The sequence below is a fragment of the Anser cygnoides genome, chromosome 3 (genome assembly GCF_040182565.1).
Source record: "Anser cygnoides isolate HZ-2024a breed goose chromosome 3, Taihu_goose_T2T_genome, whole genome shotgun sequence".
In the NCBI taxonomy this organism is placed as follows: Eukaryota; Metazoa; Chordata; class Aves; order Anseriformes; family Anatidae; genus Anser; species Anser cygnoides.
The window spans coordinates 58,093,371-58,107,539 of record NC_089875.1 but is presented as its reverse complement, the minus strand read 5'-3'; the positions used below and the strand labels follow the sequence as shown (position 1 = coordinate 58,107,539).

General features: G+C 46.6%; 1 protein-coding gene and 1 long non-coding RNA gene across 7 annotated transcripts in view; one reads left to right on the top strand and one right to left on the bottom strand.

Annotated features, from left to right (window-relative positions):
- HIVEP2 (HIVEP zinc finger 2) overlaps positions 1-14,169 on the bottom strand; it is a 136,622-nt gene that overhangs the window by 79,603 nt on the left and 42,850 nt on the right. Inside the window, exon 1 of one of the 6 annotated variants that reach the window (XM_013194178.3) lies at positions 6,565-7,890. The exons of the other annotated variants lie outside the window; for them this stretch is intronic. The gene's annotated coding sequence lies outside the window, so the exon portion shown is untranslated. Of the gene's footprint in view, positions 1-6,564; positions 7,891-14,169 lie in introns of those variants that run through there. 6 annotated transcript variants of the gene reach the window in all.
- Positions 7,164-11,199, top strand: LOC136790444 (uncharacterized). The gene is made up of 3 exons (XR_010830365.1): positions 7,164-7,302; positions 8,338-8,474; positions 11,064-11,199. It is a non-coding gene; the product is annotated as an uncharacterized lncRNA (long non-coding RNA).

The following is a 14,169-nucleotide window of genomic DNA, read 5'->3' as shown; positions in this document are numbered from 1 at the left end:
TGCTAGAGAAAAGGGAACAGTTCTGACCTTTGACTCTGCGTTTCAGTGCCTTTCTGATACGCTTCAGAACAAAAGTTCAAGCTGTGCCTCATTTCGGTTTGTCACACCTTGCTGCGTGTGAAACAGAGGACAGGAATTCAGGAGAAGCTGGGCTGGGGCTGCTCTCCCTTGCCGTCGGTCCTGCCATGTCAACTGACGTTGACACATGCGGTGATTTCTTCACTTCCTTCATCCTCGCCTTTTCTCTGTCACCGCTTTGAGCTCCTACCCAGCCACCCCCAACAGCTCTGCTGTTTATTGCCACGTTACATAAAAACTCAGAAATGGCTTAGAAAACACTAAAATATCTGCACCGTCTTGGCACGCAGATAATCCTGGGAGCAAATTCTACTCAAACAATGGAGTGCCCACGTCTTCCTACCAGCCCTGGAGATCTTGTGCCTCATCCAGCAAGGCTGGAAGCAATGCACAATGCTTCGTGGCATACCTCGGACTTTCCATTTCTACCATACAAGCATCTTGTTATCAATTTTTATAGGGAGGGAAAATGGAAAAGGAAATTCCTGGAAAAGATTACAATTGTCAAACAAGCTTTTGATATCTTTTAAACAGCTGAAGCATTAATTTTTTGGCGACGCTGTCAAAAGTCTATGAGGGCTTCCTGGCTGCAGTGGAAGAAATGGTACATTTAGTTCAACTACAATCTGTACTTTTTAAAAAATCCATATGAAAACAGACTCATTATTCATTTTTCTGTTAATACATGTTTTTGACCTGCAGTTTCAATACTATTTTTGTGAGACCTTGCATTCTCAAGAAAGAACTGCAACTTAAAACTAACGCTTTAATAAACTCTTGTTTATATTATGGTCAAACCAGAACAAAATAAAGCTACAAATGACAGTTTTATAGGAAGTCAAGAAAAAGATTCATGTGTCTGAATACTTAGTTACAGTATGGTAGGCATGATTATTATTTCCTGTAAAGCCCAACTGTAGCTTTAAAGAACTGGAAAAGGGCAACTGTGGGAGTAGAGCATGGATATCTCTCAGGCCTTGGAAGAGTAGCTAGTGAGCATACGCAGCCATAAAATTTTAATGCAAAACTCCCATCAAGAATTATGGGAATTTTACCCTGGAACAACAGCAAGAAAGGGCCAGGAAAAATCTGTTTGGGTTCTTCAAAATACTACCATGTTGCATTCCTGTAAATGTCTTCCTTTTTGGTGAAAAGTGCCAAAAAATTTCAGGAAGAGGGTTTGCAATGAGACAGGCAATAGAATGACCTTTTTAAAAAGTGATCATAGAACCCCAGAAATTAGATCACAAAGGAAATGTACAAAGTCTATTAGATCATCTCATACCCAAATAAGAAAAATCTATGTGGCATATTTTACAGTGTTTTGTCCAGGTCACTTTTGAGTTACTCCAGCTCATCAGCTCTTCTGGTTTCCGTCAGGAGAACTGGCCTTCAACATAATGATTTTTTTCCCAGTATTTGAGCTAACACTCCTTTTGCTGGTTCGCACCGTTTCACTCCTTTATACCTCTTTGAGACTGTTATACTCCTTTAGGTGGTCATGCCTTTAACATTGTATCTAATTCAATATCAATCAATCAAGGTAGAAAACGTTAAACTGAAACGAGCAACCGATCTGATTTAGCATCCCAGCTCCCTCAGTAACCAGAAGCAAATTTCCAGTGGAACGAGAAGTTAGTTCTTGGTCAAGAATCAAGACTATGAAAAAAACAAGTGTCCCCATTGAAAGAAAGGGTGCATTTCATCAGCACATGACCTGAGCTTTATGAAGAATGGAGATCTTCAACCCTTTATGCAATGTTCTATGATTTGGTTACACTAAAATAATTTGGTTACTCTTACTTCTCCCTGCACATTGCTCATGTGTCTCCACGTTGCCATAACCCCATTTCTTTTTCATTCCCAAGTTACAGACTTCCACCTAAGGATTTCTGCCTGGCCTTTGTATATGGATACTGAAGTCCCTGGAGGGGGCAAGGGGTTTTCATGCTGCAGGTTGACATCGTACCTCCCAGGAAAGGGACAGCAAGTGTCAGGACCTCACAGGCTGATTTCTGTCTCCCCTGTCCTTCAACAAACACAGTCACAAAGCAGCACATAGAGCAACAACATCTATTCAGACATGTACATTCACTTCACCAGTTAAAAGTATAAATAAGTATAGAAAAAGGAAAACTGCGCAGAGACCAACTTTGAGGACGATGGAGTAAGTATGTGAAAACAAAATGACTACCTGAAAAGGAATTTCATTTTTTAACTTGGTCGCTATTATTTCTAATCTGCAGGGTAGCAATTGGCAGTTGTGCTTAAGAAGAAAGGCGAGACAAGTTTCCGGAAAACTCCTGAATGCTAACGGTCAGTCTGCAAAGGGACAAAGTCAAGACATGAAACTCCAGACACTTGGTAAACTCCTGAATTAGTGCCTGTGCCACACTCATGTTATTAGTGATTTGCAGTACCATGTAAGTCCCTCCCATCAATGATATTTTTTAAGTACTCCTGTGCTGAGAGGAGTCTTTATCAAGGCTCCAGAGGATGTCAGTGTGGGGCATTTCTTTCTCTCCGTTTTTACACCTCATTTCCAAGCCAACCTGATCTCCCTGTGGAGGGCCAGGATGCATCTGGGGAAGACTTCAACCAGGGCTGGGAGGGAGGGAGCTTCTTCCCTCACCACCCCTTTGGGAACAGGACCTCTTTACCCGCAGTAACCCTGTCCCTAGCCCGCTGCTATCTCAGGCTTCACGTGTGGCTTTGCATCTGAGGAGCGGCGCCTGGTAGGAGCTGTGCAGGCTGCTACCAGATGGGCTGAGTCACTGGCAGCACACAACTTGCAGAGCTATGTGAGGTCCTGCATGAAAAATGCTCACTTTGTGGCACTGAAGAGAAATACTGCCAAGAGCAAAACTCCATGCAGGAGTTACTGCGCTGTGTGTACACGGGAAGCAGAGCAGGAGACAAAGAAAAGACTTCGCCACAGTTCACAGGAGTTGCTGCCAGGCTGCCGACATGAAGGAGGTGCCTTTCCGCCCGCCACAGCACGCAGACTTCACTTGCAACATCTTCATTCCTTCCTCTTCCCCACGTCCAAACCAATGGTTGTATTTCTTCCAAACTAATCATATTCCAGGGCAACATTCACCAAGCTGTTAAGCTACTGACAGCCTGGTCCTGGATCCCGAACAGTCTTATGAAAGTCACTGGCCGCTTGCAGGAGGAAGGACAAAGCAGATGGGCAGAGGTTTCAGGACCAGTGCCCTCGTGGACCAAGTGCGCAGGAAGCACTGAAGTGTTATCTGAGTCCTTTCATTCCATTCATTCATGGTTTTGTACAGACCGTATCATTAAAAAAAAAAAAAAAAAAGGAAAGCTCTTCATTAACCTTATCAATCGGATTTTAAAAAACGAAATACCACAAAAATGAAATACCAATTATTTCTTTTTTCACTTTTCCAACTTTTCTTTACGCAGGATTTTCCTTGTACAATTTCACTGCACTTTTTTTCTTCCTCTTGGCTCTTTATTACTCCGCTTACTACAAACAACAATGGTTATGAGTAACCCCTTATTTTTCCCTGCAGTCAGAATAATGTCTAAATGAGACAATGGCTAACCCATACTTCCTCCATGACACCTGAAAAATCAAGAAACAAAACCCAAACAAACCAATGAAACTATCCAAGCCCCTCCCCACAGAAGTGGACCAAAACTGGAGTTTCCTCCTATCTAGGAACTGGCCCAATGATGTCAATGGGGCTTTATGGAAACAGAAAGACCCTCTTGAGAGGCCAAGTATTTATGACCATAACAAGATGATTTGACCTAACAGAATGCAAAGACACTATGTTCCCCGAAGCAGTGAAATCACTAACTTGCCTCGTATTTCAGAGTATTTTTACAACTTACAGCCAGCTCACTGCAGCAACATCTCTCAAGCGGCAATGTTTTTGCTAATGCCCGTGCAGCACCGCCTGCTCCGTACAGTCATTCCTCACACAAAATACTGCTGTCACAAGGGAGCTTCCTATTAGCTTTGCGGTTCTTCCCATCCCAGGGTGCGCCTTTGCTGTCAAGAGCATTTAGGCACTAAGAGTCCAAAGAACACAAGACGATAAAAATATTGATTCACTGCTGGTGTGGTATGACCCTCCCCAAATATCAGACAGCACAGCAGCAGTACGGAGCATGCAGTCACGGATGTCGCTGGCAGGAGAGAAATGTGTTGCACTGCATCTTTTACTTTGGCTGGTGCATTCAGAAAATTTTAGCATGGAGCCCCTGATATTACCTCATTGGGTTCAGTTGCCATTTTTACCTCCAAAGTAAGGTAATTGCAACCCCGTGCCCGTTGGGAACTGTATGCATGCTGAAACCTCAACACGCTTCACCAGGGAAGAGAGAGGCCTACTACAGAGTTACTGGGAGATCCAGCAGTGGATGTCTGGACTTCCACTGAACCTGCGCTGCTCCCTGCTCATGACACCTAGTTATTTTAACACCCCAGATGAAATATCTGGCTAGCCATTGTCCAGGGTGACCAACAAGATCTGAAAGGCAGCTACTGAACAGACGAAGGCTCTTCCGGAAAAACAAGGCTTTTGCCACCACAGTCATCACTCCCCAATTAAGGCTGTGCAAGCAGAACTCCGTGCCTGCATTTACTCACCTAAGTCAACAGGGCGTGGGCGCGTGGACCTGGGCATCCACCTGGCATGAGCTCACCACCGGGTGAGCACCTCAATTGCTGTTTGTCCCCAGCGTGACATCCCCGTCCCGGCACACAGGGAGGCACCAACAAACGCTGGCACACGTCCACTTGGACTTCAGCCCTCAGCCGTGCACGCAGCCCCAGTGCCAAGCACCAGGAACCAATGGGCAACCTGCAAACGCTTTTTCCCAGCAAACTACCACTCGGCCTGAACTAGTCTGAAGGCCTGCGGAGTCTATCTAGAAACTTGGTGATGCTGAGCTGTTGCACAAACACTGTAAACAAAAGCTACCCAAAAATATTATCATTACTTAACATATAATCCCCGTAAAAGGGGTGGAAAGGTAGCCAATATTAGCCAAACGATGCTGATGTGTAGCTGGCCATAATGATGTGAATAGAATAGAAATAGAATAGGAAGCTGTGGCAAATCATACGCACAGCAACATCAACTGGTTCTCAAGCTTCACTTTTTCTAAGCACAGTACCTCAGGAAAAGTCAACGAATTGCAGTGCAAATGAGTCCAGACTCATCAAGCTTTTTGCACTGAAGCTTTTACAGATTTTGAATTATATAACCAGTTTGTCACAAATAACAAAGTCCTACTGAAGTGACGGTAAACAATATTATATAGAAACAAAGGAAGGGTATACCCGTAAACGGCAATTCAACGAAAACCTCTTAATTCCCTCCTCTCCCTTGATTTTCCAAGCCCCTTTTTAGTCGCCACTTCTCTTCCTACAACTTCTGTTGGACACAGCCCTTAACCAACGCTCGACTAGCTGGAGAGCAGATCAGGGAATTTGATTCAGACCCAGCTCTTATGTTGCATCGGGCATCTGTCTGCAGGGTATGGAAAGGTATGTAGGTAACCTGCATCCCACGGAGCGAGGGCATCCGTGCCACAGCAGCACATACATCGCTCTTGAAGGCAGCTTTACATAAGCACTGTGTCAACAAACACGCAGACTTTGGTTAAGTAGCTCGTACAGGAAGTCTGGTTTCATTCATTAACTGCGACCGCTGGGGTAGTGCACGGGGAGGAGGAGGCAGGCAGGCGAGTTAAAATGAAGCTCCCCTCTTCCCTCCGAAAGTTTTCAAGTCTCATCATCCCGCACGAGACGCACCGCGTCACCCCCTGGGTGAAAAACAGCGGTGGGCACCGAAACGCGTACGAGCAGCGCGAGGCTTTGGAACCGCGGGCTCTGCGGAGAGGGCCACCTGCCAACAGGAAGAAGCGGTGAGGAGGAATTCTGATCCGGCCACTATCCTCCCTCAGCCAAACACTGCCGTGCGACAAACAGCAGTAAGGACTTTTTTAACCATCGGCCACACCGGGAGCATCCACGTCTGTCATTTCGTTCCCCGGTTGCCAGGAGAAGGAGCGGAGAGACTTCTGAGCTAGAGTTCACAAAGAGCTGACCTTGTCCTTCCCATCACAGCTGTACCAAAAGCACTAAGCCCGGAAGAGACTGGAAGAACAGGAGAAAAAGAAGACGAAATGACACGGTGCCCGGCCCCGGGGCTGCCGCGGGGCGCCCGGCACCTCACGGGGGGACCTCTCCCAGCCACCTGGCGCCGGTCCCTCGGCCCCCTTCCCCTCCCCAGACCGCGGGCCGGAGGAGGAGAAGGGGATGCCCCGCGTCCTGCCGCCCCGGGGGCCGGGCCGGGCCGGGCCGTGCCGGGCGCGTCCCCGGCGTCGCGCCCGCGCTCCCCCCGCCGGGACGCGCGCCCCCGGCGGGAGCATCCCCGGCGGCCCCGCACCGCCGCCGCCGTCCCCGCGGCTCCGTCTCGGCCCCGGCCCCGGCCCCGGCGGTACCTGCGCTGCCCGGGCCTCCCGGAGATCCCCGCTGTCCGCGGCGCCAGGTCACGGCTAAAAGCCCGGCGGCGGCCGCGACTCCCATCAATCATCAGGCACTCGCTGATGGAGCGGATGGTAGGAGACCTACTGATGTAAGCTAGTCACCAGAGAAAATACCCACTGATGACGCATATCCAGGCACAAAAATAGTTACAGGGCCCCCAAAGGGATTATTCAACAGCCTACATTTAGATATTCTTGCAAGAGACCCGCAGTCGATTCGCTGCCATTAGATGGCTGGGGAACGCTGAAGTTTAAGTTTCCTCGGCAGACGTAACCACAAATAGCTGGTTTAAATCAGCTCCCGCAATTACAAGCTGTTTTGTAAATTTTAACACGGCATTACGGGGATTAAGCCTAAACAGAACCACTGCCTATAAAGCGCTGGGCAGCCTCTGCCTTCGCCGCTCACCAACTCCTTCCGCGCGCTTACCGACCCCCTCGGGGCGTCACCCCGCCAGGAACACGGCGGCATAAACGAATTCACGAGTGCTCAGCCCCTTGCGCTACCCCCCAGCCACGCTTGCTTTCAACGAAGGCGCCCATACAAGCGATGCCTGGCGGCACTCGAGCACGAGCTTCATCTCTGCCTTTGTGAAATACTGCGGGTTTCACTTGCCTCTTCTATTCGGAAAAGATCAGAATAATTCATCTGAATAATTCACCTTTCATCGCATAAGTCACAATCACGTACAGGTGAGTTAACAACATGCAAAACCACGCACCTGCCTTGGGCAGGGGCCAGAAAGATATCCCCCCCCAGGGCCCCTTCTAGCCTAAATTATTCCACAGGTCTCTCTAACAGGGTTTTTGGTATCGGTATCTCGTTAAAAGCATAATCCTCCAAATTAACCAATCAAGTGCTAATCCCACAGTAATCCTGCCCCCTTCGACAGTTTCAGGATCATGCCCTCGCAGTAACCAAACTGACCTCGGATGGGGCTGAGCCTCCTGAACGCCGCCGACAGCACAGCACTGACCGTGCAATCCTGGCAGTATTAAAATCCGTATTTTTAAATCGCCTCATGCCAACATCCAAGTCCCTTTTCAGAAGCGCTTTTGGTGCTTGGGAGTCTGAAAGTTAATGACTTTCTATTGCATATTTATAAGCTAAATATAGGAAAGTATTTTATGACTCTGATGCCTGCTTCATTGACATACTTTTGGAAAGCATTACCTAGCCAAACAAACACTCCAGGATTTACAGTGTTTATCCTGTAAAGCGGGAGGAAGAAATGTCCCAGGCTACTAACTCCCACCTTGCTGTCTTCATCCACGACAACGTTATTAAAAATAACACTGAGCATTATTTTTAGCCCAACCGCCTTGCAGAGAGCCCTCACGTTTCTCCCACGCAGACGCTCGCTGGCAGCCCATGCTGCCCAAGTGCCTGGGGGCTGGGGTCTGAGCCGCGGGACCGGCACCCACACGGCGGCTGCCCGCAGCCCCGTGGAGAAAACCAAAGCCACAGCTTGCGGCTCCCTCCCTGCTCCCTGCCCCAAACAGCCAGGGAGCCCCCAGGCGCTTCTGGCGGCTGCCCCACAGATAGGCTGTGCCCCAGAGGATACCGCGGGACGGCTCAGCACTCATTGAGTGGACACAGCCCCAACCTCCAAGGGGCTGTGTGAGCAAGGAATGGTAAACCCCTTTGTTCTTGTACAACAGGCATCCTACTCCCTTTGGAAAGTGGAATTTTTGGCATGGTTTACTTTTTTTTTTCCTCCCCAACAGCTGTCAGTTCTGTCAGTTCCTGTACAGTAGACCTAGCACAAGGCTGGTTTGTGCAACTGCCTCTGGAAGCCAACCGAGTTTTCAAAAGCCTGTTTTCCTGCAACACAAAGGCACCCAGCAAACCTCGTGCAGAATAGGTATGAGCGTGGGGACATGACAGACAGGCGGTGAAGGTGCTGCCGGGGGGGTAGAAGGAGATGCAGAACAGTGAGGGTCTGGCAGGAACAGCTCTCAGTGTTCCCAGCGGTGAAAATGCATTGCTTGTCAGTGCAGGGAAACAGAAAAGAAGAAAGGTAAAGGACAGAAGAGGAAGCGTGATGATAACTGAATGTGCCCGACTACATAAGCAAACACAGAGGTTCCCTGGTGTAGCAATGCTGCCTGATGGTTTTTTGAAGTATTTGAAGCAGCAGGCAGATGAATCCTCTTACTGACTCCAGCGCATTCTATTAGGAGCACACATTCATGGGGCGTAGGCATCTCGTTTATTAAAAATAGAGAGACTAGCAGATTTCCAAGCAGGCAGTAAGACAACGCCCCAAATAAGCAAATGGTTTTTATAAAGTTTCTACAAGTTTTGAAGCAAGGGGCAGTCCTGGAATAGATGTTTGGTTCACTGAGGACAGCACAGCATGGAGCGTTTACTCACTGTGGCACACAACATTAGACAAACCAGGACACTGATGTCAGAAACATAAAAATAGTTATGCTACTCTCATTTTACCTGCACATCAAACTCTTAAGGCTTTTCCCCTAATGCTAGCATTGGCAAAACAGGTAATATTGATTCTAATTGAAAAGTTAAAATATTATGGAAGTAGAGACTTCTGAGGCTCCAGATAGATATTTTTTTCTGCTTGAAAGTATGAATCTGGTATTTCCTTCGCATGCAAACACCCCCGAAGAAATCTAAGACAGGTAATAATGGGTAGAGAGGTGGTGGAGGGAGGTGAGTTTGAGATATTTAATATGAAAATCAACATTTCTATTTTGGGGAAGTAAGTATATTTACAATTAAATTTCAAGTTATCACCTCCTATGTAGCAGTCTAAGCTGGTTCCATTTGGTAGCATCACTAGCAGTAGATAACAGTTTTTATGCCAAAGTTGCAAAGCACATCAAACCATCAGACTAAGGAAGTTGTTTCCTACACATCTGGAACCTGGATTTTGAAACTAGCACTTGATAGCAAGTGTTTTCTGGGGCTGCAACAAAAGGATCGGAGGGTTCTTCATTTCTCCATATTCAGTTGGTCTGTTCAATAACTAGCTCATTCACAGCTGAGTGACCGTAAGCTGAGGAAAACGTACTTTTCTATTCCAAGATATTAACTAAAAATACTCTTGAGATCCGTTCTTCACCAAAATTCTTAAAATGAATTTTTAGAATACGGTGACGAAAAATAATACAACTGCAGGAGTCTCAGGAGTCTGCGCACACCGTATGTATGCCACTAGGCTTTAAGGGACTAAATAACTTTAACTGTCAAAACACGATGGGTTTATTCTTGTGCACAGTTACTAGAGTCACATCTAGGAGTTACCGTAAAGCCTTTTATTTCTTGGTGAAAAATAATGACAATGACTGCAAAAAAACTGTTCTGAAATCACATCCATTTCAGACTGAAGTTTCATTTCAAATCTGCACAAACCAGCTTTGATTGTTCACAGGTGCTGACAATAAAAACCCAATTCCGAGTGGATACCGCTTGTAACTCCATCTGGAATGGGAAACACAGAGACTGGCCTGGGCTACAGAAAGCGGGGAGTGGAAAAGGGCAGCAGAGGAGTTACCCTTGTCCTTCACCATGATGACCCCAGGGTGCACTCCAAGGAGCCATGGAGTGCTTTGGACGCTGTACATGACAGCTTCAGCCTGGCACCTGGTGCCTGCAGAAAGTCGGGGGAGGTGAGGGGAACATCCCAACCACTGCATGTGAAGGAGCGAGCCAAAGCTCGGCTTATTGTAGAATCACAGGTGTTTGGGTTGGAAGGGACCTTAAAACCATCTAGTACCAACCCCCTAACTGAAAATCATGAATGTTTTCCTCTAAAAGAGGTTACTTCTTTTCCTCTTGCAATAATTTTTCTTATTACTCGATAATTAGGGAAAGAAGACATGGATCAAACCCAGAATGCATTATTTAAAAAAGTCAAATTTATTGGTAAAAACATGACCGCTAAATCACATGGCTTTGCCTTCTTCTTTAAAAAAAGAAAAAAAAAAAAAGAAAAAAACCACCAGAGCAGATGACATAAAATCTTGAAGAGACTTTCCAGAGATTTTGCCTCAAATGATGGTGCCTCTCATAAGTCACATTCAAACTCCTTTCTTCCTGGGACTACCTCGAACCACCAGTGCTCATTGTCACCTTTGGAATATGCTAAACTAAGGAGCAGCATGACCTTGCCTATTTGGCCTAAAAAGAGGGGGATTTCTCTTTGCTCTTATTGGAACGAAATTTTCTGGGTTGCTCATGCTCACACACTCATAAATTTGACTCTTCCCTCACTGACGTGTCCTTTTGTTAAGAACAGTTCAAAAGTTCAGTTAGCAACAACCCAATTTCTTAGCTTGCCAAGCAGGTCTCTGGGCTAGTTAATCAAGAAATTAGAGGGCTATGGTGCATGGTAGTACATAAACCACATTTGATATTATTCGCTGCTGTTAATAAGCTTATACAAAAATGCCAAGATACACTTATTTGTGATTTTAATTATTTATAGCATGAACAAAGCAGCCTATCTGCGAGCAACTGGACTTATCCTCTAAAAGACTTCCTGCTGCGGAGCTGCCAGTCTCTCGGTGCGACTGTGGCCATTCCTAATTAAATAAATAATCTGCCCTAGACAACCTCACTGAGTGCCAGCCATGAGCACCGGGGCTGGGTGACAACAAATCACCACAGGCAGAGCGCCAGTGCTCCTTCATGGAATCCAAAGAGAACGATGATTTCCCTTCAGCAAACATTTTGCATAACCATTTGCCACAGTTTAATTGATCTCTGCTACAGCACAGTAGTAAAAACCTCTCAATTTCTATGTGTTTTCAGAGAGTACTTCATGTTCTGTTGATTTCCTTCTCTCTCTATTTGGCTGACTTTTTGCATCAGTTGTGCAGCTTTTTGCGTAGAATCATCTACCCGTCTTTTTTAATTTAGGGAGAAGTCCTCCTCATTATCTCTTCTTGTTGACCCAAACCCATCCTTCAAAGACGGCTTTAAGACTATGATCATCCCCCACTTTGATTTCCACCATAACCTTATCAGCTATACCAGCCAAACTCAAGTTACTTCCTTCTCCACCAATCTTCTCTTATCAGTACACACAAAGCCATTCTTTAATGTTTAACATTTACTGTACTATACAGCTATTTAGGCATTTTCATAACCGCAGGGAAAAAAAAATGGAAAATTCCCACTTTGTGCTGAGATATTGATCAATTTTTAAATCCATTGCAAGATCCCACAATCAATGTTATGGAGTGACTTCAGTACCTGACAGCAGCGTAAACATCAGCAAATTTTCATGGGCAATCAGAGGCATCTCAATTACCTGAGCACTGCCTCAGCTATCGGAAGGACAGCCTGACCTACTGGGCGGTCAACGTCTTCCTATGCACTAATGGTCTTAGAAAACCTACGCAGAAACAGGGAAGCTCTTGGGTGCTCCTGTGTAGAAAATTTCTCCTTACATTTTTGCACTCGGAATGTGAGAGGTGAGGTGCTCCCCGCCATGCAGAGGAGCTCGGAGGCTTTGGAGGGCCAGCAGAGGCTGGGGCTGAAGAGGAGCTCCCAGGCTCTGGCCACCTCTGGCTTCAGCCACTGTTCCCCAGGCTTCCAAAGAGCTGGATGCGCACTCCTCTCTGCACACCATTCACCTTAAGGTACACGAGCTCCCAAGTGACGTGGGTATTTCACAGCTCTCAAAACCCTGTTTGACCACCTACCACTTTTCGGCCAGTTGGGCTGACCCAGACAAGCAGAAGAGCAATGACAGCTGCTGCAGAAAGGAAGGGGGGAGAGCAGCACGTGCACCGACCCTGCTCTGCACACGAGGACGTGGCCTGCGGAGCACAAACAGCTCGCTCTGGCGTGCCCTGCAGCCCGCTCTGACACAGGGGGGTGCCAGAAGAAAGAGGGAAGAGTACATGGAGAGAAAGAGCTTTAGACTCACAGCGCAGTCAACTTCCCTAAATTTCATCCCTCCTCCTTGTTCCCCAGTTTCCAAAAATAACCCAAACAAAGGCAAGAACTGCAGAGGCAGGGAGCCTGAAAAGAGCTGCAGTTCAAAAATACAAAAAGGTGGCAAGGGAATTGAATAAAAAGACACGTTCCTTTTGGAAAAGAACAGTGACATCCTTCAGCCTGGTGGCAAATCAGCATGGATGTAGGTCGGTACCTGGAAGCAGGATGTCAGGTCCCGGGGGCTGGTGCAGGAGGCACAGCAGAGACACACTGCAAGGGGATGGGGGCTCTTCAGCCTGCCTGAGAGGTCTGCACTGGAGGGATGATGCCTTGGCCATGCCTGCCCTCGCATGGTACAGCCCAGCAAACGGCTTCCGTCACTTCATATGCCTAGCATCAGAAGACACTTGACATTTTCCCTTAAAAGTAAAGGCGCCTTAATGTGAAAAACATCTCTTAATGACTAAGAAGAGAGTCAGCAGCGAGCATTTGCACCCAAAGAACTCAGTTCCTCCCACATTAAAGCAACCTCCCAGAAAACTGATTACAAACAAATTAACAAACAACTAGTGTGTCTATCAAAAATAATTGCTTTGCTGCTGGAAAAGAATTAAAGATTCACAGTGCCTGCAAAATGCACTGAGGGTTAAATCTGATTCCTCATTGCTGGACTGATGGTCAAGGTGAGGAAAGAGGAAAGCTCCTTGTGTCATGCAGCTGCAGCTGCCTTGCTTGCAGGGCATCTGTGAGAGGGGTGAATTTTCTCTAACAGGTGAGAAGTAAATTCAGCCACTGGTTGAGAGATTTTGTTTTTCCATGAACATCAGCCATCACACTTACACTTTGACCTGGCTTTGATTTCAGCTGATTCAACATTGTATGACGGCACCCCAAGTCCACATTCAATTTTTTTGCTTCTGATTTTCAGCACTGATCAAAGTAAGTAACTACGAGCACATCTCTGCTTAACTGTGGTGCGATACAGGGATAGTCGTGCCCACTCCACCGAAGACAGCAAGACTCTGGTCAGTGTCACAAGGTCTGTTTTTACCAACAGACACAAGTTCCTCTTGGGCCTTTCCACTATTTGCTGTCTCGATATTAGGATATACCGGTAAGGTCCCCGAGTAAGTTCAGGTCCCCACTCTTTTACCATAAATGCATCCACCTTTATCATAAGTACTACTGCATACTGCAGAATATTTCAGGCACCGCTGTCCAGCAAGAGCCATTCCCTTTTGTGCAGAAAAAAAAAAAAAAACACTCTCAGAAACAACATCTCTCTCCAGCCTTCACATCCACAACCTTCTCCTTTGCAGGAGGACAGCTCGCAGTATCACTGCTCACAAAACAGCTCCTGTCAGAGAAAGGGTTATTTCTCACCTTTGTGGCTCTGGAGCAAAGTTTAAAACCATGATTGCGAGTACAGCCCAAGACTTCAGAAAACAGGAAGCAGAAATGGCAGAAATGATTTGGAGGTTTGGGGCTTTGGGCTGGGTTTAAATTTCATAATTCTTCGTATTTTATTTCTCTTTCACGCTTAGGCAATGATTTTCAAACGGCACAGCTAGCAGTGTCGATGACTTGTTCCACAGCAATCTTCTTCAGCCTTCTACCATGATGGAAGTCACCGCAGGCTGAGAAAA